At 44.4% G+C, this 24,941-nt stretch overlaps 2 long non-coding RNA genes across 10 annotated transcripts in view; one reads left to right on the top strand and one right to left on the bottom strand.

Annotated features, from left to right (window-relative positions):
- Positions 1 to 15,737, bottom strand: part of LOC118252531 (uncharacterized) — a 51,048-nt gene extending 35,311 nt beyond the window's left edge. For 5 of the 9 annotated variants that reach the window (XR_004780158.2, XR_004780155.2, XR_004780163.2 and 2 more), the window contains exons 1-2: positions 14,856 to 15,737; positions 10,154 to 10,214 (exon numbers count right to left, since the gene is read on the bottom strand). This is a non-coding gene — a long non-coding RNA (uncharacterized LOC118252531). Of the gene's footprint in view, positions 1 to 3,294; positions 3,468 to 10,153; positions 10,215 to 14,198; positions 14,364 to 14,855 lie in introns of those variants that run through there. The other 4 variants (XR_004780157.2, XR_004780162.2, XR_004780156.2 and 1 more) reach the window with 3 other exon arrangements.
- Positions 14,373 to 24,240, top strand: LOC118252532 (uncharacterized). Its single transcript, XR_004780166.2, has 3 exons — positions 14,373 to 14,828; positions 16,039 to 19,972; positions 20,132 to 24,240. It is a non-coding gene; the product is annotated as an uncharacterized LOC118252532 (long non-coding RNA).
- Positions 24,241 to 24,941: the final 701 nt, after the last annotated feature.

The raw sequence follows: 24,941 nt of genomic DNA, 5'->3' as shown, positions 1-24,941 counted from the left end.
CTTTTTTGTTTCAACAGGTAAGGAAAAAGTAGGAATATTATAAAGATACTATCTCCGACCGTGTAGTGTCTTTCCCAGTTAAACAAAAACACACAGACATATCCCTTTCTCCAGCTTGCTCGGTCCTTTTGCACAGATAGATGCCCCAAACCCAGCACTGCGGAGTCAGAGCTGCCTGCAGAAAATCACTGTTCATGTCCACAGGTTTATAAATGGCTGAGATGAGGTTTGGGATGCTGTAGCACCCGAACTGCTTGCCAAGGAGCTTATTACTCCCACAGCAGAGCCAGGAGAAGAGAGCATGGCACAATGTCTCATAGGTGTCAATGCAAAAATCGGTCCTTATAACTTAAAACCAGCCAAGAAGAGGGTACGAACCTAGCTAGGTGTGCTGGAGAGGATTAGGAACCACTCACGCACTTCTTTCCCCTGGGAGAGCTGTGGGGGGGAGAGCTGCCTGCAGACGTGCAGACCATCAACCAGCCCAGTTTAGCTGGGAAAAGGATATTTGCCTTTGCCTCCAGCGAGCTGTCTGTAGTTTGCCTTTGAAAACCTCATCCCGCAAAGCAGACATATCCAGCCCTGCCGAGGCTGATTTAGTCTTTCATCACGGAGGTGGATAACTGAGCCCCACGGAGCCCTGCCTCGAGGAAAACGCTCGACACTGGGCAAAGATCCCGAGCGCGCTACACCTACCCCAGCTCTGTCAAAATCAGCACTGCCCATGGAGAAAACGATTTGTGCATAGCCCAGACCCAACCTGAGCGTTTTTCCAAGGAAAACAGAATCCAAAGGTCTCAGCCCACTAAAGAGCTGTTAAATAAACCATCAGGCCCAGTAAGATGGGATTCGCAAGGCACCAGTATGGGTAGAAAAGCAAGAATTAAGGCAAGGTAGGAGCCAGAAAAATATGCCAAAACCACCGCAGATGCAGTACCAGGTAGTTAACATGCCTTCCCAGCCCTGGGTCCTATGGTTTTCACAGGAATTTCTAGTGTTGAGGTTGACTAAGTGGGGCCATATTTTTGTTTTGGTTGCAAATTGAAAGCTGCTATTTTTATCCACAAGTCCCCCAAAGCATCTGTTTCTCACTCGCTATTTAAGACTTCCTTTTATAAGACCTAGTTAGAGGTATATCATTATTTTTAAATGTTACCCTTTGCAGTCGCACTTACTTTTTATCATCATTACGTGTGTCATTAGCTGTCTGTTGGAACTGTGTAATCTGAAGATGAGGGGATAAAACCCTTGCAGGGGGTCTGAGAGTTACCTCCCCTTGAGCAAATATTTTGGGATAATACCTACTATGTGGTACAGGCTAGAGCATCCCCAGTGCAAAGAAAAGCATTTTTTTTACAGGTCAGTCTTTAAAGTCACCCAGAGATAGAAACTGTCTGGAAGCATCCACACAGCAGGCTAAATCCCAAACAGAGATGGAAAATACCCGACTTATTCCTAGCCTGTAGTCAAGTCACAGACATCTAGAGAAACCTGTACAAATACTGTCTGTCACTGAAAGCACTGCATTCACAGCACGTTCTGTTCCTCCCAAAGAGCAAAAGATAGGCATATATCAAATTGTTTCATGGACGGACACTAGGACAGCAGACAATACGTCTTACGGGTTACGTGGTGCCACAAGTACAGCAGATGTGATGGGGTGGTAGTTTGGGACCACTTTTTATTGCCTCATCACCAATGTCCCCAGGTGACAGATGAGTAAATAAGATCTAGTCCGATCTCGTGCTATAGCAGGCCAAACACACCCTCTTGTCACTCGATGGGCAAGGTACGTCATGATGCTCCCAGAGACTAGAAGCCATCAGCTGGGGAAGCCACAAGAGACCAAAATCTCAACCTCTGCATCTAATCGGAGAGAAGGAAGCACACAGGACTGATGTCTAAAATTGCATTTCAAGGGAAACAAGCAGACTTGCCATGCAACCAGCAGCAAAACATGTCGAATTTCAGTTCCTGACAAGAATCAGCCCCAGTTTGACCTAATACTGTGTTGGACTTGGCATTGTGCTCTGAGTAATTCTGCTATGCCGTCCAAGAGTGGGCCAAGTACACCAGGTGGTGGAAGAGTCACACATTATGAATGGTTTGGGTTACACTTTTCATACCTGTTAAGGTCTTCTAGAAATAAATAAATAAATAAATAAATAAATAAATAAATAAAAATCTGTCCTTTATATGCCCTGGGAGATTCTGAAGGGAAAAAAAAAAATCTATCTTCTCCCACCCTGAACCCAAAGCTGTAATGGAGAGACCAAGGTATGGAAGAGCAAATTTGAGACAAAATAGGAATGGTTCACTGAGAGTGGGAATAACCTTACACCGTTTGTAGGAGAACAAATCAGGGGACCTTTTCTTTATGCAACAACTACTATCCAAACCCACTTCACAGCTGCTTATTCAAAAAGCAGTTGTTGTGAAGGTAAAACCAGCTCCAGTGTCCTAGGCTGCATGATGCACCCAAGGATTTGCAGTCTTGTTTTCATTATCCAGGTGCCACATCACACGAAGGGAGTGTGGATGAATGTCAAGCTATGGACAACCCTTTGGACAACCATCTCCACTAGGACCCAGCACACCCTGGCTACCAGCAGGAGGCACGCAGGGTGCTGAGACCACGGCAGGCACGCGCGCAGCTCACCCAGGCTGCCCAGCCCTACCAGGAGCTGCCACTGCCTGCCACATGCCCCCCGGGGAGAAGGTTTGCACACACCTACACATTCCTTCTGCATTATGCCATGGGAGGTTCACTCCTTTGGCCACCGATTCACTGAGCTCCAAGCAAAGCAGCCGTCCAAAAGAGCAAAGACAAATAGCTTGACTGGCATCGCATTGGATTTGAAAGTCAGATATAAATCACGCAAGAAAGACGATTTGTTAAACGCTGCCGTCACGTTCATACGATTCCAAACTTTCAAATAAAAAACAGTACACCCCAAAACAGGACAACTGATCCTGTACATTACTCTAGATGCACAAACCTACAGAAGTCTCCAGCAATTGTCCTTCCTTCCCTCCTGACACAAAGCTGGCAAGTGTCCACACCAGGTACAAGGGAACCAAACCTCAGTCTTCTCCATCAGATTGTGACTGTTATTTGCTAAGTCTTTCTCCAAAGACGTAGATCCTAATAATCAAAACTATTGCAGTTAAAACTAATTAAAATACAGCCATGTTGGCATACAAGAGCGTCTCTTCTTGGTCATACTTTTAGCATTATTCATGGACATTCATTCCCAGGGCACCCAACTGAACCCAGAGAAAAATGTACCCTACCTTCATTCCCAGTACTGTTAACCTCAGCCATCCTGGACCAGGCTGCTTCTTACTGTTATCAGGCAGACTAACTGGCATTAATTATCGTGCTCTTCAAACTTGTCTGAGCTTTTGTGCCTTTATTTTCAAATTTAAATCTGTTTCATCCCTTGTAGCTCCATGGGCTGGAGCACTATTTTAACTTGAAAGTGAAGAGTTTCAGAAAACAAGCTGAGTCATGGATTAGGAGCTTTCAGAATTGCAAGTATTTCAGTATTGCAGTATTAAAATCACAAGAGCAGAGCACGATGTCTTACAAGGAGAGAAGGGAAGAATGGAAGCATAGAGAGAAGGAATGATTTTCCAAAGCTGACACAGAGGAAGTGCACAACAGAGCCTGGAATTTATCTCACATCTCTTGGTTCCAGTCCAAATGCTTAAACCACAAGATCATCCTTCAGGCCTGGGACACCAGCAGAATCTTTAACTCTCATACTGCAAGATCCTCAGGCGTTTTTGATGATTATTTTGTAGAAGTGGTGTCCAACTGTACAGCCTAGGACAGGACCCTGGTCTGAATGTGCAGTGTTCAAAGACAAAGAGACAAGAGTTTGGGACCAGTCTGTGAGTTTTTAGGATCTGATTTGGGTGTTTCACACCCCGGATGTGACGGAGCACTGCATATTTCTGCCTCAGCTGTGCTATGACAGTTGGCCAAGGTCTGAAAGCAGTCAGAGAGATTTTTCCAGATACAATGCCTTCCTGAGAGTAGTGTCCCCCTGCCGTTCATTCCCTGGACAACCTCAAAGGGGCCAAAATGAAGCAGTCAGAACCTTTACCTATATTCTTCAGAAAAACTCTGTAAAGTAGTGAGATGAATTTCAAAATAACTTGGGAAAGGAGTATTTAACCACAAACCAACAAGTTTTCTTGGAGAAGGTTTGTGGGGAGGAAGAAATGAGAATTTCTGCTGTCCATAAAATTGATTTTTAGTAGGTAGAAAAGTGCTCCAACCCTATTTCCCTCCAACGTGGAAGCAGCCAGAAAATGACGTGAAATCTGTTGATTATCATAGCAAGAGTGATGGCTAGGGAGGGAAGGAAGGAGGGGTAAAAAACATGTGTCTACATGCTCAATACCAAAGAAAGGAGAGTTGAAGTGAAGCAGATGTGTATCTGCAAGCTGCCAGACTTATTTAGCAGAGGTGGGGAAAAACCCTCACAGCCACTTGTCCACCTCCTCCTTGGCCTGAGAAAGGACTGGTCAAACAAATGCGGTCACAGCTAAGCACACATCATGTTGTCACTTAGCTAGGAAAAAAACCACTTTGCCTCTTTCAGTTTCAAACAACTCAAAGAGAAATTGTTCCACAGCTTTGGCTTTTTGGCTGCATGTCCCCTTAGAGCAGAGCGCAGCAAGCATTTTATCTCATCTCCATTTTCTAAATCCAGGTCAACTCGATGGATGGCTGTGCTGCTAGCAATACCTCCACGACGTGCCACATCGCCCAGCCCTGGCTTGAAGTCAGCAGCAACTTAGGAAATGCTGAAAGATAGGCAGTGTCTAATTAGTAAATGGAGGGGGGCACAGTTCTTCTTATACCCTGGTCCTGCTGAGTCACTGAAGGACAGGGATCACCCATCTTCAGTGATGGGTCACTGAAGGAGAAAATCCTTTGGGGCCACAATCAAAACCCAAGAAAATTCACCTCCTCAGCTGCTGGACAAAGCAACAGGAGAATGCAACGTTCAGTAGTACCACGCGAGTCCAGTACGAGTACAGGAGTTCCCTTTGGTAAGAGGAAACAGGGATGGAACAGATCGAGAAAACGGTGCACATGTTGCTGTCAGACTTTCTGGAGACACCACGATGTCTCTCTTCAAGTTACTTACGCAGCTAAGACGAGTGCAATCGAAGTCACAAAGTGAAGTCCAAAACTAGCCCTCACAGTTCAAGTCGTGTAATATTTTCCCTTTCCTTGCTTTTGAGGAGTTGCCTCTTAAAAAAGCCCAAGTGATGAACACGTAGAAGATGGTTTCGTTTGTCATGGCAATGTCTATTGCTGGAAACTGGAAGAGGAAGAGACAGAAGTGCTTCAGACCTGCTTTAGATTAGGAAGAGACAGGAGAAATAAAAAGAGCATCTGACACCAAAATAAAACTATTTTGGTCACTGCCATCTCCCTTATTCTAAATGAAGCAATTGTGGGCTACGTTTGTTTTGCATTCATAATTAGCAGACAGAACAGATGGCAAAGGCGTCACTTAAAGCCACACGTCCGACAAAATAACCCAGGCTGCCAGTGCAATTTTTCACTAGGAACAAGGAATACTTTCCCCTCTTCTTCCCATTGAAACGTATCCCAAAGAAATGAGGCCAGAAAACGTTTGCATAAAGTAGGGGATTCACCGCAAAAAGGAATCCATTGTGTTTTGGAGTGTGTTGATTACTGGCTGAGTGCAGAAGAAAAGGGCAATAGCAAATGGATTGCTAAGAGTACAAAAAAATAGGAATGGAAACTAGCAATACATTGCCAGCAGTATAACAAGGGGTTCAAATAAACATATACTCTCTCCTCCCTTTAGTCTTGTGGTTCAGGCACAGACTGGGGCTCAGGACATCTGTGTCTCATTTACAAGACAGCTGAAGAGGAGAATCTCCATCAGTGAAGGCATCTGCTGTCCCACGCCCATACCTGACCCTCTCTGTGTTAAATCCTCTTATCCTCTCAATACCTATCTCGCTCTAAGTGTACTGGAAAACTCACTGACAAGCAGGAGAAGCACGGCGCCGAGTTTAACGTGTTACCCATTGCAAACACAGAGCTCACAACCACAGCCAGGAGAGGCTATTTCACGAGAGACCTGGAGCAAGGCCAAGGAGCGTGAAATGCGCATGGCACTCCCATCACATTTCCTCTGCCACGAGCACAGGCAAGGAATGAGATATCCCCAAACCACACATACTTGCTGAAAACGTTTAAACACGGGGTTTTGGTCTGTTGAACAGGACTGTGCTGCGTTTGGCTTGTGACACCCAGAATACAGGTGTGTGAACATCTCGGAGGAAGAGCTTCTCCAGGGGATCTCCCTCACAGCTCATCTCACGTGACAAAGTCCCTTTGTTAAGTTCTTAACCTCCGACAAAGCCCCAACAATTTAATCACAGCGAATATCCTTGCTTGTTGGAAAGAAAAAGGAGAGAGGGATACTGATAAATTTTCATTCCCTTTACAGCCTTGGGAGGTCCTCCAACCGCCCTGCTGATGGGCTACAAGAGGATTGTGGCACACCATTCTCCAGGCATTACGGATAAGCTGTTCCTAGCATGCATGACTGAGCAGTATCAGGACACAGACTGATGAGCAATATAATAATAATCACGAGCCTTGCCTCTCTCCTATTGCAAACGTGCAAGTAATCGTGAGCCTCTGCAGCTACTGCAGCCTGCAAGCCTCCTCCCTGATACCATTAATATGGTAATAACCGTGAGGCTTGTCCGGCTAGCGCAGCCACAGCCCTCTTCTCTCAAACGCTGCAAATGTGCTAATAATTGTGTGCCTCAACAGCGCTGAGCTCTTCTCTCTCTGATGTTGTAACTGTGTTAATCATAATAAGCCTCGGTAGTGCAGTAGCCTGCTCAGCTGATGCCCAGCAGAACAATGCCTAGAGAAAAAACACAGATCTCAAGCAAAAGGCACAGACTTGGGAAAATCTACAGGTGCCTGGGAAAGAGTCTAGACCTCAGGTAAAAGCAGGTATTTTTAGGAAAATTATAGACCTAGAGAAAGAGGCTAGGTACCTACAGAAGAGCTAAGTCCCTAGGAAAGCATGGAGACCTAGGACAGACCTTGGCAGGCCCCAAAGCTACCGTCACCACCTCCTCCCTCCTGCTAAAGACCCTTCCAAAAAATAAAAGCCTCCCTGGGGAGGCACAGAGTGAGTAAGCCCCATCTACATCCCCAGTGGCTCTGTTGGGAGCAGGATGGATGGGCTGCCCTAATGCTTGCCCTTTCGGCGAGGCTCCCAGGATCTCAGCAATGCTCTGAGCAAACTGCGTAGCAGCTCTCCCTCAGGCCTTTCCTTCCTCAATTAACCTCCCCCCCATCCCCCAAAAGCGTGCCTCGAACCACTGTGAATTAGAAACACATCCAAATATCAGCACCGAGGCAGTGGTATTCACGGAGCAGGACTAAGGCACGCTAACAGAGACGTCTCTTCCGATGAGGCAGCACAGAAACTTTCTTGGGCAATCTCGGTGGAAAATCTCTGCAGGCACCGCTGCCCCACGCACCATCTACTGCACAAAAGGGCCCAGAAGTTTCAGCAAGCTCCACAACATTTTCTTATATAGCATTAAGGACATTCAACTTTGTTTACAGAGAAAGCACAGCCAGTATTTTATGGGTGAAAGCACTTGATACGAAGCAGCTATATTAATGCAAGATACAGTTCATTCCTCTCCCTAAACAGGATGGTTTTAACGTCTTTGGACACCTTGTTCCTATTTCCTCTCTGCTGTACAGCAGAGACTTCACTTTGTTTTTACTTTTTTTTTCTGCAGTTATCTCAACATTCAGAAGCAGAGCATGTTGTGCAAGGAACAGCCTCATCCAACCATCAGTGTGGCTTCCCCTCAGCCTCAGATGACATTTGCTTTTTGTTACCTCCACCAGACCCAGAGCAAGCCAGGGGATCTCCCTGCTTCTGCCAGCTGCTCAATAACCCAAGGGAAGGACCCCTGTGCTATGCCATCAGGACACAGCCCAGGGGCACAGAATAATACCCTCCAAATTTAGAGCTGGCCTTTGGTCCACTGGCACTACTTTTAAACATTCAGCAACTGCTCTGAATTAGGAAACCGCTCAAAACACCCTCCTAGAGCTGTATCTGCTGGGAATTCCCTTCGGGTTTGTAACAGAAGGAAGAGCTGCTACCAGTTTACTCCTTCCACATTTCTACAGCTTGCAAAGAGGCTCATGAAAATTTCACAGGAGCTACAATGCTCCCAGATGAAATTCACACTGTGAGAAATCTGCTCTGATGGTCTCAGGCTCACCCCACAAAATGACCCAGATTCCCTTCATGGAAATCTGGGGATCTGAGACTCCCAAAATTGATGTCTCAAGCCTTAGCCACCCAGTTTTCTCTCATTCACGTCCAGCTCAGGCCTATCCAGGAAAACAGCAATCCCACTGAAGCCAAGGGTAGCATTAAGACTTCGGGAAAATTGGTACACTTCTCTTTTAGGCCCCAATGAATTCAGCAGATTAACGGGTGTCAAAATATTCACACACAAGCAAAAGGCATTTGGACCCAGAATTCAACAGCAGCGGAACAAGGTGGTATGGTTATTATATAAGCACACACACAGGTTATTCCTTAGTTCACAAGCCATATTACCATGCTACCTACACCCGCGTCTTATCCACTGTGTTACACAGTACGTATATGTGCATTCAGTATTTGCGCTGCAATAGCACGTGGGGACCTCAGCTAGATGTGAGTTATATCTCTTAGAACATACATAAGTAGACAAGGAGAGGTGAATCTCAATGCAAAGGGAGGAATTTCAAATCTCCCCAGGCAAAGCCCTTTACGAAAGGACCAGGTGGGTCAATCCACCTTTATGTACAGTGCTCACATAAGTCTCAAGCACTGGCTATTACATGGTGTCCTACCATTTCTTCATGGTGGGAACATTACCTGGTATCTATAGTACCTCTTGCTTACAAAACATTAATTTTTGCCAATAGGCAAGAGTCTCAGAAGTGCCCTAAAGCATGCAGCTACCTCATTCCTACTGTCTAATCATAACTTCAAGAGAATGAGGCAACCAGTCTCACCACCAATACATTTATTATCATCGTTCAATGCCATTTTTTTCTTCCCCTTCACTTATCCAGTTAAACCTATTCACAGCCGTAGCCTTGTACTAACGCTATGTGTGTATGGCACCTTCAATACCAATTCCCCCAGCAGGAGGCAGCTCTGAATTCCATCCTCAATTCCAAATCTCCCCCTGTAAAGACACTACTTTGAGATGAGATGCCTGCAGCCAGTTACCAGCTCACCAAAGCTTCATCCTGCACTTCCACCAGCACAAATGTTCCCGGTACCTTCTGCAGAGCTACACAAGCCCCCTTTGTGGCACAGGCCGGGCAGGCTCCCAGCTGTGCTTTTCCTACATTTTCCTTCTAAGCTTGTGCAGCTAGGCTGAGATACCTTAAGAAGGCCCGGGCAGTTCTCAGAGCCTCTTGAAAATCAAGCTATTCTATTGATTTTTACATTTCTGAGCACACCAGAAAGCCTCAGAACTGCTTATTATTGGACACTTTTGACAAGAAGACTGTGATATTGCTCGGGGCTTGCAAAATATAGATAAAGAAGTGCCCTGACCCCAACATTAAGACATACTTTCTGATACCAACTTTAAGGTTTCATTGGCTTTCTTTCATGCTGTAACAATAAATTCTTGCCCAAATTTCTCAGGAAGGCAGAACCCAAATCCATTTAGATGTACCCATGCGGTAATAAATAAAATAATTATTAATAGGTTACTTAGATAAAGGCTTTCCATCTTAGGACAGAGGCAAGTATTAGACAATTAATCATCAAGTTGGCATTAACTTATCTTTTGGCACCTACAGTAAAATGTAAATCTAAAATGAGCAGTAGGGGGGAACAAAGAAATAAGAAGCCAACAATAGTTTTGGAAATGGATAACAAAATCCAAATGTTCTACCTCACTGCTGCTAAATTAAGCACAGTGTTATCAGTGCAAAGATTAAAAAAAGAGAGATTTTCCTCTGAACCTTAAGTCACACTTCTTAGCTCCACAGGATATGACAGCAGTAGTAAAGATGAGAGAATTTACTCACCCTGAAAATGAGTGGAAATAAAAAAGGATCTGCTCAGGTCTTGATTTCCCCAAATGCAGTTCTATGGAGTAGAAGAAGAAAGGAGGACATTAGCTTATTGCATTCAGCAATCAAAGAAGCGATCCCACGCACACCTTCCCTTCTCAGGCAACCACTTTTGCCTTGCTCTGCCTTCAGCCTTTTCCCCCCGGAGGGCACAGCGCAGGGGATTGTGGCCAACCTGCCCTTTTTATACACTGCTAAGTGGAAAGGGCTCCAGCAAGATCCCGGCGTTAGCTGCATATTGTTCTGGGAATTATTTTGGTGCAAAAAGGATGAGAATTTTTTTCCCCCACCTTCCATCAGAGGCTCTCAGCTGCTGAACAAAGATGAAAGAACATCACGTAGAATTGACATGTCTCCAATTGATTTTGTTTAGCTTCCTTTTCAGTAAAACTCACTTTTTCAGAGAGGCCAGTTCAAGAAACAAGGGCATGATTTCCAATGTATGCATCAATTTGAATATTAAGGGATGCTGAGTTCCCCATGATTCCTCTACATACAGCTGAATTGCACCTTCCAGGCCTTATGCTCCATACACAGAATTAGAAGCCAGTGAGGTTCTTGTTTATTGTGATTTTCTGGGATTTTTGCAGGAACAAGAGGGGTCTCTCAACACCTTTGTCCATATGATACAGCAACAACTGCACAGAAGACACCATAAGGGACATGACACTTTCCTAAGCTTCCTGAGAAATTATTTATTCACCTAATTAACATTAAACTGTGGGAAATCTAGGCCCTGATTTTTAAGCTGCTCCAGGACTTTGTTTCCTATTGCTGTTGATTTTTGGTAGTATTACTAAATAATACGACTACACAAGACCATAAACAGCTGACAGCTTCAAGTCAAACAGACCCAAAGCCCATCCAAGTCAAACTACCTCTGTTCCAGACTTTCTCTGGGGTCTTGGGCAAGCCGAGTACTCTTCTGGTGCAGCAGCTCCCCATCTGTTAAGGTCAGACAGGAGGCACTGCTCTCGTTTGTGGTGCTTGAATACTATGGACCTGGAGGCTATCTAGGCACTAGGATGGAGAGAGACACTTAGATGCTCTTGGGATCAAAAGACAGATCTGCTGTAATGGTTTTTGGATTACATAGTTAATCCTAGTCTTCATTATTGACCCATTCTTGGTAACATCACTTAATCAACCTATATCACCATGTGTTTCTCAGACAAACCTGACGATATGTTCCCCTCAGAAGAAAACCAGTGAGAACAATTAATACTTTGTAAAATACTGATAACAAGATAAATATTCCACATGACAGTTTTATCCCAAATCCAGATGAGAACGAGCAAGGGAAATGATTACACACATCTCTTTCAAAACTACAAATAATAAACACTCAGTTCAGTTTCAAGTCAAACGTTTCAGAACCACCTGTCAGTGTTTATTTGATCAAAGTAACTGTACTCCTTCCTGCCCAGGCACAAGCAAATCACCGCCCGGTGAAGGAGCCAGAAGGATGGATGTGGTCTTTGCTCCTCCTGAAAGCCGTTTCATTAGCAAATGAACTGCGAATAAGGCATGGGTAGAAAGAAATATTTAAACTATCTTTGCTCCTGCCTTTAATTTGAGATATCTTAAACTACACTTGCCTACAACAAATGCCCCAGGAGCCCTGTAGCATTCAAGACTCTCTAGAGCCTATAAATCCAGCGCTGCCAGAAGGCACCAAGGCACCTGAGACAGGACAGTTCCAGGAGCTCTGCAGTACCTGAGGACATAGTGGTATGCTTCAAAACCAGGTTTAATAATCAAAAATTAATATATTATTCTTAGAATAAATAATTTTAATCAGCAGGGCTACTTTGGCATAGTATAGAGCCCATTGCTTCTCAGAGAACCTTACAGCCCATCCAAATTAAAAATCTATTATTTCAGTAGATCTACATACTATTCTCAATGTTCTTTTTCCTTCTGGTTCCCTTTTGCTACCAAAATTATCTGAAATCCAGTAATTCAACTTGTTTTGACTTCACGTACAACCCCCCCAAAACTTGGTCTTAGTTGCAAAATCACTTCAGAGGCTGTGTTGTATTTTCCCAACTTGTCCAGCCACAAATCTTGTCCACTCACAAATCCATAGAAAGGAGAGAGGTAATGTTTCTAAAACTCCAAAGAAAGAGAAGATGCAGCTTTAGGTGTTTTTTTTTCTCTTTCCTTTTTTTTTCCCACTGAATCTTGCATTCATTAATTTCATTTCAAGAATGAAGTCAGATTTTTTTTTTATGTGGTTGGTTATTTGACGAGTGAAGCATTAGATTTGTGAGTTGTTCTGCAAGCCAAAACATGCTCCCTTTCATTCATAACACTGAGCTGCTCTGCGTTAAACAGCCGATTATCATGAATGAAGTGGGTGTAACTTCCTTGAAATCCTCCAAAGACCTGTCAAAGCAGAGCTACTGCAGCTCAGTTTTCTCCTTGAAGCGTACAGATCATTGGTTTAATTGTTCCACGCTGATCTTGAAATATGCTCTCTTGGTTCAAAGCATCAGGCAGTATCATTTTTTGAAGAGGAAAGGGGAAGGGTGGAGAACGGTGCCTCGGGATAAGAGAGAAAAGTGGGTATATGTCTCAACCACCAAATTTAGATTTTCTTTTGGAATCTAAATTGAGCTTCATCCATTTAAAAGTGTGTCAGACAAAACCTTACAAATCAAAGCACTGGCCTGTTTTGCATGGATAATCAAGAGCCTCTGGCTCTTTTTGTAAGAGGAAACGTTTAACCCTAAAGAGAAGAGGACTGATCTCATGGTTAACGTGCTGGCCAGTGACTTAGAAAATTTGAATTTGACTCAAGGTCTGCCATTCTCCATTCCATTTCAAACCTTTTGGTGCTGGCCCAGCGTTATCTTTTTACAAAGGTACATGCTAATATTTGCAAACAGCCTCTGTGAGCCTCGAGACCAAAAGATTGCACAAGCACAAATAAGCAAACGTATTACAGTTGGTGTCTATGAACTTGTTTAATATAAAGATCTTTCTAAGGATGGTCGTTACCCTTAATGAAAAGACCTGCAGCATCTCAGCCGCTCATCTTATCACACTTTAGGACACCAATAGGCGGCTCTTGGCCAGTAATAAACAGCGACAGCACCACTGACTTTGGCTGATTGATTAAATAGCTGATCCATGTCCGATTTCTTGCCTAACGCTTCCAAAGCCTGGCAAGCTAGAGATGAGTACAGAAAACTCAGTAAAGAAAAACAAAACCGTGAGTACTAACACGCTTGCAAGGGTTAGTCTCAGGAAACGCTGGGGAAAGTGGCACCAGTGAAAACTTAAAACTTTTATATTTCAGCTCAGATTTCCTGCTAAATTTCATTATCTCACTCATAGCCAAAACAACAACAAGTCTTGATGGTAGGCTCACACAACAGTTTTTACACATCTCTTAACAGTTATAACACTAACAAAGGCTGGCGCTTTTGGAGGAAAAAAATAAATAAATGGCCAGCATTTTGGAAATCTCAGAACTGGTAACGTGCTTCGACCAGCTCCGGAGACAGCACCGCTTCCCACCTGCTCCCGATACCTCCGTCCCCTGCCCTGACCGAGGTGACATCCCCCTGGGACCATGCACCTTTGCCCAAAGCCTGCTGAAAGGCAGACCTCTCTCCTCGAGCCCCCAGTGCAGCAGCCTTGTGGCAGGGCAGGTGCTCTCCCAGCTCCGTCTTGCAAAACTTCAAATCCCCTCCTTGCTTATCAGCAAATGGAAATCACGAGGCCATGTCCCAAGGGATTGTTCTGCTCCCATTAAAGCAAGCGAGAATTTTGACACTGGTTTTAAGCAGCAGCAAGAGCTGGCTGGCGTACATGCCGGTCTGACAGGTTGCATTTTCGTTCCCATTACTATTATGGGCACGAGGATTCATTGCCATTTATCTTTAGCTGGTGTTCAGTCCTGGATTTAAACTGCATCTGTGGTTGCATTGCTGTGAAATGTATCATTGCTTATGACTCACGCTGCAAAGGACACGTTTGTAAACTGACCCACCATTGACAAAATCCTCTCTTTCTTCGCTTGTAGGAGGCGAGATGAGGCATAGGTTCCTCGTCTGATTCATTTCCTGAGGAAATTTTTACTCTCTGCATCTTTTTCAGTCCTTATTCAGTCAGAGGGTAGTGAAGTGATTAATACAAAATCCATGCTTGACACAGGCTGGAAGAAGGATGCAAATTCTTTTAAAATCAGCGCTTAATTAATTGCTTAGAAAAACAACCCATTGCCAAAAATGTGGGGGGTTGTTTTTAGGCTTTTTTTTTTTTTTGGCTTCTTTTTTTTCCAGTTGAGAAAGCTTTTTCAGTGGAGAAAAAAAAAAAAAAAAACTAATTACAGGCAACAGCACACAGCGAAATGCACGAAGGACAAATCCAGCACCTTTTGAAATGAGCCCCTCGGAAGGAAGAATTAGCAACCTGGACGGAGCTCCAGGCAACTCCAGCTCTCCTGCGGCTGGTGCCCGACCTAATTCGCTTCCAGCCAGCTCTGGTCATTCCTCACAACACTGCAGAAATCCTAGGAGAGCTGCGTATCTAACACCTCTGACAAACACAGACAATGACCAGAGAAATTAAAACTGCCAGGAATAAAAGATAGCACAAAGAGAGCCCTGAGGAAAGTGCAGTAAGTTTCTTGACAATTTTTATCTACCTGATTATTCGTATCAAGGCAGTACTAACCAAGTCCAGAGCGGGGTGGGGATGTGAACAGTCCCCGGGGTTTGGAAGGCTGCTCAGAACTTGGCTCTCGGGATCAGGCTCCCTCCTCCATCCTATTAAGGTGGTAAACGCTAGCCTGCGCAATTAGGGAAAAAACTGAGCGTGTCCCTTCCCTTCATTTCTTCTCCCTCTTTCTCTCCACATTCTTCTCCTCTCGTCTTTTTCCCTGCGAGCACTGAATGATGGGATTTTTGACATCAGAGGAAAGTCATCCGTTCTCCACTCCCCCAGCTCCTCTCTGCTTCCTCCTTACCCACGGCCGTTCGTTTGCATACTCTATCCCTACTCAGGGAACGGCACCAGCTGATCCGACCACAGCTTCATCTAACTAAGCATCCTAAATCCTGCCCAAAGTCGACCAGACTGACAGGTTCACTCACCCTGGCAGCCTGCTACCCACCAGCCTTTAAAGTACATTTTGTGACTGCTACACAGCTGGCAGCAGCTAGAGCAAAGTCATTGTTTAGTCAAGGTAAAGCAACCTCTGTTTACTTAGCTCAGCTGCCTACAGGGAATAACTGGATTCGAGATAAGTGAAAATTTGCTGGGAAAGTTTCGCTTTGGCCGGGCTGATGCCTACTACAATCAGCTAAATGTTTGGTCAGTTCGTGCCCTTTCTCCTGCAGTTTCTTCAGCCCTTTGATTTATTATCTGTGACTAGACAGCAAATGACCCCATCCAATTTCAGCGAGCCTGTGGTTAGCCAAAGACAGACGAGAGACTTGTGTAACGGAGTATATTTTCTGATCCCAAATAAACACCCCGTTGATTACCATAAGCCGCCAGGCACCTGCTGTAAGTTGTTTATTCATCTATTACAGAACAGCATTAACCAAATCAGGCCCCGTTCTACCTGCAGCATCCCTTTTACCCCATCGAATAACTCCGGGCATCGGTGCAGGAGCTCAAGTTGGTTCCAGCTGTGCCCTAGGGGCTGGCAGCGGGCACGGGGGTGGCCGGAGGGGCCGAGCACCACCCCAGGAACCGCGCACCACGGGGTGACTCAGGCGTGACTCTGAGTCACGGCGCTTCTCCTGCTTCCTCCCTGCTCCGGGGGGTGGAGGTAGGAATTTCCTGCTGGCCCCGGCCTTGTAAATCACAACGTCCTGTTGCAGCAACGCCGCCGCCGGGAGGGCCAGCGAGTGGGAGACGTGGAGCCGCTGTCCAGCCCACCTGCTCCGGAGGAGAAGAGGGGGAACCTGTGACCCCACTCAAGGATGCAGGCCTGAAACACGTACAGAGACATCGTGGCGGGTCCCTTGGGTCCCCTTGCTCCACGCTTCAATCTGCAGAAGAGCCCCGACCCCTTCAGATACCTCGCAATGTGACAAGCCGTATGCTGTCCAGCCAGCAGCACAAGGACCCGATTGTCCTCTTATAAAAACATGAATTACGCCGATATAACCCAGCTCATTTCTCTGCCTTCATCAGGACAGCATCGTAAGTGAGGAGAGAATCAAGTCCTAAATGTCTGCACGGTATCTATCCCCTACGCCTGTCAATTTGAAGGTGAAAAACAAAACTTTTGGTGGAAGTTCTGGGACAAATCCAACAATTAAACACCACCCTGTGAAAATATACCCAGCTGTCCTTCAAAAAAGCTGAATTTAATGACAACTGTGGCTAGAAGGGTTTCCCTATCACAAAAGAACCCCAAAACATAGATGACTTGTACCACAAAAATGCTGAGAAAAGCCAATGCATAACCGAGAAAATGGGCCGTGTGTAATTAGGAAGGGAGGGAAATGCATTAGCCAAGTGAAGCCCCCCTTCTAGACCAGATCTGACCTATTCACTGGTTAAAATCACTCTCTGGAGGAAGAAATTGAATGATAGAAAGGAAAAGAGGGATGCTGACAGAGATACTGAGCAGAATTCCTGGTGATACTCCGGGGATGGCGAGGCAGGACCACTTTTAGTTTGCATCAAATACATGCACGGGGAAAAAAAAAAAAAAAAAAAAAAAAAAAAAACAAGCTAAGTACACCACAGGAGTCCTTCCTTCAGCCTCTACACACACAGAACTGGACTGACAGACGGCACTGATTTACTCCACAGGCTCACCTGGTACACAGACCTGTTGTACAGTGCTTAATTACTTTATGTAGAGTAACTGTTCGGTACCACACAGGGACAAATAGTATTATACAATAACATTAATAATGCCTACTACAACAGGATTATATCCTTTCAGCTATCCTGGTATAGCTATGTGACTTGCCACCAACCGTGGACACAGTGGGATTTTTCAGCCTCTCTCTGTATATTTTCAATCACGTACCTTTGCTTCAGTTTAATTCCATCCCTTCTAAGGCTAACATTGCTTCAGCTATTGCAGAGAAAAATATTACAGTTCAGCCCATGGAGACACAAAGACACGCATGCAGGGAAATCAACGCTTGAGAATAGGACTATTAAAAGCATTTTACATTTCTGATATTGGAGGTGGAGTTTGTGGAGAGTCAGAAAGTAACTAACCAAACAGACCAAAGCTGAATGAATTTTGGCACTTTCTCCCAAAAGTATGGGTTTTGAGAGAGATCAAATGGTTCCATTCTGACCTTCACATCTTATCTGGGAGGTGACAGATCTCGGAGCATCTTTTGGAGCATATCATATCTGGGCATCAAAGACATCTAAAAAAAATTCACGAAAGCTCCTCTGCCTACAGATAGAAGTATAACCAGATACTACGACAAGGAAATTGAAGCTAAGTAGATTTTGACCAAAAATAAGACACTCATTTTTAACGGCCAAAGGCAATTAACCTAGGAGCGCTTCTGAAGGACAGCGAATGGTTTTCCATCACTCAGTGTTTTTAAACCAAGGATAGATATTTTTTATCTAGACAGATGTGGTTCAGACAAGGCAGCCTTATGGCCAGCGCTACGCAGAAGGTCGAGGATCCTGGCTCCTCCACAACCTGCCCAGCCGCTCACCTACTGACTCCCCGGCGCAGCTCCTGCAGCACATCGCCTTGTTGTTCACAGTCTGTTTCCCCACGGATGACCAGACCTGACCCTGCTGAGATTACAAAAGCCAAAGGGTTCAGAAGTGAGGAAAACAGGAAATCCAAACAGTGAAAATCTCAGCAATAACGTTTCCTAACAAAGACCTTCAGATCTCACTCTCAGCCAACAGCTGTCTTCGTGACGTCCAAAAAGGACGATGTTTAGTGTGGTAAAGACCGTCTTTCTGCCACTTATTTTTACCCTGTTTATTTTTCTATACTGTGACATTTTCCTCCTTGTTAAAATCTTGCTCATAAATGAGGGTGCTAACCCAGACCTAAGAAAACATACAGAAATGTATGTACTCCGTACGCTGAAAATTCACGGGCCCACAGGATGCAATTCTCCCTCCAGAAAACCAAACCAAAACCTGTGCACCACTTAAATTTCCCTTTGGGCTACTCCTTTGGAGTACTTCCCCTTTGGAGAACTGAAATGAGATGTGCTGTAGCTTAACTTACTGTACCACAGGGTATAAGACTGCAAAGCAGCTCAAAACATTATCCCGTGGGGCAGCAAGAGCAAAAGGTGAAGAGTGAGGAAAGCTTAATTTTGAAGGAAAATGTCATATTTGATTGCATTACTGTTTTTGTATTTTAGATCTTATCCAAATTTCCTGACTTAATATCACATACGTGCAAATCGCACGCATGGCCGTGACATTCATGTGAGCTCTGTGGGCCAGATCTGGGGGTGGTGTAAATTGGTGTAGCACCTGTGTCACTGGGTCATAAATAAAGACCTTGTCCTAGGTCTTTGCAGAGAGCATTAAGGAAATTTAAGGTGGCTGAAGAGGTATTTTCTGTTTTAAGGTCTGGAAGTTGCTTTGCACTCAAATTTTAAATTTCGTCCACTTTTTAGGTGAAATTTGACTTTTCTCCCCGGCAGTACGGGCAGGGCACGTGTGTGCCATTACACTGCCATCTAGTGATGCGAGTTTGCAAGGCAAAATAGTTGGCAAAAGATGGCTGACCAGCAGCAAGTGCCAGAGTCCAAGTTGTGAAGGGAAGGGCCAGAACTAAGTTAAAGATCAGACAAAAAGAATTGCAAAGGGCACAGCCAGTGGTGGCCCCTCAAACACGTACAGGGAAGAATAGGATAACAAAATGCATGCAAGAGAGGGGGTTGCAAAGAAGCTCATCCATTATCCAGCTGTTAGCCATTGCAGGGCTCATTGGGAGAGACAGTTTTGCAATTACAACTCTCAAAGTCCAGCTTCTCGGCTGATAGTAGCTGGCCTTGCTCTACCAAGCTCATGTTCTGCCAAGCTCACGGTTAAGCAAAGCCTGCACAGAAGCTTTTTGCAGCAGCGACCCTCTTTCAAGCACCTAAATCTCTTTGGCCATCTTTCTCCCAGCTTTACGGGGCACATTCTCAGTATAACTCCCTCCTGAACTCAGTGCAGTTGTATCAGGAGATCTGGGCCAAATTTATTTTCTTTGTAACTGATTTCAGTGGTGTCCACCTTGGACCACTTTGACTGTCTATATCCACAGCCATTCCTATGGTCAATCAGCATCCAAAAGGATTTCCTAAGCTGCACATCATACTGCTTATAGAAGATCCTTGTGCTCAAGGGTTGGACAACAAAGCTTAGGCTTAACACATGAACCTTTATGAGTCAAAATCCCAATCCTAATGTTTTACTCATCTTGAGGATATTTGTCCTCAGTGGTATGTGTGTCAGAGGGCGTGAAAGTGAGAGTGTCTTGAGGTTAACAATTGTTCATACTCATAGTGGATGAATCATATGATAACACCACAGCAACATCCTGTATAATTGTCGGGAGCCTCTATTTCTGGCAGTGTGTCCCTAGGCTGTCTCATGAGTAAATGTTATTTGTGCTTTACTATATAAAACCAAAACCAAACAAAATTATACAACGGGACACTATTCTGCAGGCACTAGCCAAAATCACAAGTGCCTAATTGAGCCTTCAGTAACCCTCTTCAGCGATAAATTGTGTGATGAAGTTAATAAGACTGAGATGGATATCTCTGTTCTTCAGCTGACTAGTACATGAGCAACTCTCCACATGTGAGTAACAATATTTGTGTTTCCTTAGCCACAATTGAACTCAGTGGGATTATCACATACGTAAAGATCTGGGACACGGCTCGCGAGGCAGTGGGTGCTGAGGGAACGAGCATTGCACTGCATTGCAGCTCAGAAGATTTATGTTTTCCTTCTGGACAGCTACAAGCATGTCGCTCCCCCCTTTTCTCCCTCCCTGCCGGCTGTTCAGAGCTGCTGTCCGCGGGCTTTGCTGCACCAGGAGCACGCCCAGCCCGCTTCACCAACCCAAGCACGCGCGTACCTGTGGAAAGCAAAATTCAGCACAGCAAGCACATCAGAAGTTGGATTTAAAGCAAACTCCTCGGCCTGCAGTAAGAACACCGACTGTCCGTACCACCCTCGGCACAAAAAGGCACCAATTTGGCATGGATCCCCTGTGTTAGGGTTTCAGACATACATTTCTACGGTACCAGGGCCGCCCAGATAACCTGCTCAGCTCCTCTGGGGTGCCTGTAGGGCGGCTGTCCCGTGGTCCTCCCTTGGGAAGCGCTTCCTCTGGACACTCTTGTAGGATGCACACTTAGGGCAGAGGCCAGTTTTTGTTTGCCTTTGTAAGGTGATGGCAGGATTTTGGCCGACGGTTTGTGACTCCGGATCCGAAGCAGCAACGAAAGAACGTGCTGGCAAACGCAGCTAGTGTTTGTCCCCTGATCACAGAGGCTTCGAGGGAACCACGGGTGAAACGGCCTGGGAAAAATCAGGCAAGTGGCACAACCACCTCTCCACGTGGAACAAAGCTCTCCATGCTATAAACCTATCCCATTCAAAATTTTCAGAACAAATGTTTATTTCTCGTTAGAAAAAAAACTTCTCGTTTTGATGTTTCCTAGCTTTAGTATTACATTTTCATAACTTCAAGAAAAATCCAAAAGCAATGTAGAGTTTTTTCAGTCTTTCTATACTGAACACAGACTGTATTCTAAAAATAGAAAATATTACGATGACATCGTAAATTCTGCTCAAGTGTATTTTTTTTTTTCTTTTTCCTGAGGGAGGAGATGGACAGGTAGAGAAAAATCTTCCTCCTGAGAATTTCAAAGTATGGGTCTGTTTCTGAAAACAGCTAAATTTGAAATCCTTTACAAGGACTGTCTTCTGTGTATCTCTAATAATACCATACTTTTCAAATGCCACCCAAGTTCACTAAAAGATTGCCATTATTTTTTCATTTTCAATGGAAATGCCTACTTTCAGTGTTTCAGCCACTACTTGCAGTAGAAATTTACCAGATATTCACACCAATAAGACTGAGATTTTAAAAACAATCTAGGGGGTGAGCCACACATCTTCCATAAAAATTAAAGTACCCTTGACAGCTTCAGATTATGATGAGATTAATTTTAAGGAAGTCTGTTTAATATTAGGGTAGAAGGGCTGATATTAGAGTGGGGGACCTGAAACCCTTTTCATTGCGGTGGGAGCAGATGAGAATTTCTACATGCGCAGCACCCAAAAGGCACTGCTCTGGGTTCGGAAGGGATTTTAAATTATTTAACTTCGCATCAAAAAATAAAATAATCCAACAAGAAAATGAGAATATGGGCAAAACAAAGCAGTAACGATTTACGAGGTCACGTTTACTATTTTGCCTTCAAATCTGTAGATCCCTCGCTCGCGTTTCGCTGCTCCCAGATCCCCGCTCTCCATCTGACCTGCGTCAGACCCCAACCCAACTCAGCCCCCATCTCCCCAAACCAAAGGTTTCCATAAACCACTCGCTGCAGCGCCGGCCTGAGCATTCCCCGGTACAAAGTATGAAAAAAAATCCCATCAAATTCAAAAAATATCTCCACTGCTGCCTCCTCATTTCCTGGCGGCAGCCGGGCCCGGAAATAGCTCCATTTCCTGAGTAAGCTGCTCCCCGGGGAGCTGCAGCCCGGCTGCAGCAAGCAGCCACCGCAGCTCAGGGCTGGACTAACTCCTCTCGCTGGGTTTAAGTTTGAGCTGGAATTCCAGCTTTACGGCATTTATGTTTAGCAAGGGACACCTAGGAAGGTAACGCGACAGGGGGTATAAATAACAAAACAAGATAGGAATAAAATACGTGTTTTGAGGGGGGAAGTGTTGTCGACAGCCATACTTAGTATTCAATTAAATTAAGTGCAACTCCATCGTCCCCCATGTTTTAAAGGAGAGCCTCCTCAGTCTGTACTCTGTATATAGCTTATCAATTTGGTCCTGATTATTCCAAGTGGCGTCTTTTCCTGCAAAGCAGCCACATTCAGCAAGAAACGCAATTTATTAAGACAAGGCGAAGGCTTGGTTTTAGCAGAGTGGGAAGAGATTTAATAGTCCAGAGGGAGGGGGGAAAGATGGATGAACACAGACGACTTCTGAGAAACTCTGCAAATAGGTGGAGCGATTCACAATCCAATAAGCCCCTTGGGAAAGCCTTATCATTCCTTCCCGCACTGGAAATCCATTCTTCCATGGCTCTTTGTGGCCAGAGAAGTCTCTCTAATTAACCAAAGAGGTGTGAAGTCCAGAACAGTCCATACACCTTTCAAGCAGTCGTATTAGATTGCTCATCAATGGAGAAGCTAAGCTGTATTTCGGAGTTTTTGCCACGTTACCTTTGCAGTGCCTATGAGAAAAGAGCACTCGTGGCTACAGAGACAGAGAGCCACCTTGGGCATAATCATTTTCCAGCTGTAACCATCTCAAAGTTGGATTTCAATTCTCATCTAACTGTTTAGGTGCTTTATATCACAAATGTAGAGAGAGGGGCATCCGCAGAGGTAAATCAACCAACCCTAGAGTGGAGGGAATGATGGACACTAGCAATAACTCTCCTGGGTAGCAGCTTGCATTTTATTTATTTATTTATTGCATTTTATTTATTGGCTTTTATTTATTTTTTTTATTTTTTTTTTCGATTTTAGAGTAGATGGCTTGGCCTATAAACTTAGTCAAGAGAAATCTCATTCACGCAGGCAATTTAAGGAAAAAATAATAAAACGTCATAAAAGAAGAGCCTAACTCCCACTGAAATTAAATAACAACTTCAAAAAGTGGCTGTCAGCGACCTAAGGTCACGCAGTGAGTTTGCAGCTGGGAACCACGGGTTCCTCAGAGCTGGTGTACAAAGAAGCAGGCCTGGACCTGACTTCTGCATCTCCCACACAGTGGATGTCAGTTGATAAATCTGTGCCAAATTTAATTGTTGAAAATATCACCTCAACCTGACCACTGTGTAACCCAATCAATCTGCTGAGCCTTCACATTTTTTACCCACAAAACATCTTTGCTTTGGTAATTATCAATCACCCTTATGCAGAAAGGTTCCTCCATTTTTTTAAACTGCTCAATCCTTTGAGAGAGAGATGAATTTTAATGATTTAGATTATTAACCTAAAGGTTGATCCAGACTGGGAGGAACAGAATAATTTGTTTAATCATTATTATTATTTATAATTATTTAACGTAGGGGAGAAAAATATCACCTTAAATGTCATCATGATGCTTTTTAATTGCCTCAGATGAAATTCAGAATAATCATTGCTCTGTAAATGTATCCAGATCTAATTTTAAATACCCTAAGATGCTGGATATTTATCTGAAAAACGCAAAGAACATATATTCATTACTGTATAGGCAGTTACAAAGACGGAAAAAATTGATCAACCGTGTATTGAAAATGAATTATTTTCCCAATTCACAACTGGGCTGTAATTTGACTTGAGGCAGAAAAACAAGCTGAGCCAGGTATTTTTTCTTATTCCTTCATTCCAGGAGTTTAGTATGTGTCCTCTACCAAAAGGTATGTTTTATGGATGCTTAAGAACATAACTTTGTGTGACCGTAATTTGTAATATATGTGTTGTAGAGAAGTGTAGTTAATGGTCACGAGGAGGGATGCCCAGCATATGCGGAATTTCAGTAGACGAGGAATATTGGTACACACGCCCATATGGGGAGTATGAGTACACAGGAAATACAGGAGACTTGACAGTTCCAAAGGGATTTTTTGTTTGGAACCTGAGGGAGATGTGCACGCATGCAAAGTGGTTCTTGAGATGGAGGACATCTCTGTGTAGGGCCAGCGTCTCAAGGGAATAAAAAGCATAAAAATGGGATATGGGAAAGGCAGGATGGGATTCCCTGGGGAGGTTCCACACCCGTGCTTGTATGCACACACCACAATTTAGTGATGATGCACCCAGTGTGATTTACTATCAAATTCAAGCGAAATGGAACCCATTTTTATTTCCACATGGGAAAGACACTCTGTCGTTAAAAAAAAAAAAAAAAAAGCCTTAGAAAATAAACACAAAGAATTAAGCAACCATCTTTTCATGTTTTCAGATAATAGCAAGCTTAGAGCATAAAGACAGTCATGCCAGTAATTCTGACTCCAACGCTGAGCTGATGCTTTGGGACAGAACAGAGTTTACTTTGCATCAGGACACAGGACCGTGAATCTGAACTAATTCAGAAATGCTCTGAGCAGCTGAGACAGAAACAAATAACAGTCTGTACGGAGTTAGAGAAGAACAGCCATCATTAAGTGGGGCTGATCCTGAAGTTTCAGTACTAAGGAGCAGTAGGCTATGCCAGACAGACAGGGAGAAGATCTTTTTTGGTTGAAACAACATTGTACCCTCATCAAAATTCTCAGTTCAAGACAAATTCCAGCACCTCAGCAGACACCATCAGTGTCTGATTCACTGGCCCCGATGCCATCCCTTTGAGGCGCCCAGAAAATCTGATCCACGAGGTTGAACAGCCCTCGAGATGAAAGGTCCCCAGGCTATCATAGCACAGAGGAGGAAGAGCTCCAGACCTGAAGGTCCATCACTAACCGCGCCAGCAACAGCCCAAGACAGCCCCCAGGGACACACGGTGACACCCACCACCCCCAGAGGCACTGACTGTATGGACACGCTTGGCCACAGCATCTCGGCACTGCAGGAACAGCCTTCTTTCTGAC

This window comes from Cygnus atratus, chromosome 22 (genome assembly GCF_013377495.2).
Source record: "Cygnus atratus isolate AKBS03 ecotype Queensland, Australia chromosome 22, CAtr_DNAZoo_HiC_assembly, whole genome shotgun sequence".
NCBI classification, from domain to species: domain Eukaryota; kingdom Metazoa; phylum Chordata; class Aves; order Anseriformes; family Anatidae; genus Cygnus; species Cygnus atratus.
This window is presented reverse-complemented; position numbering and strand designations above follow the sequence as displayed.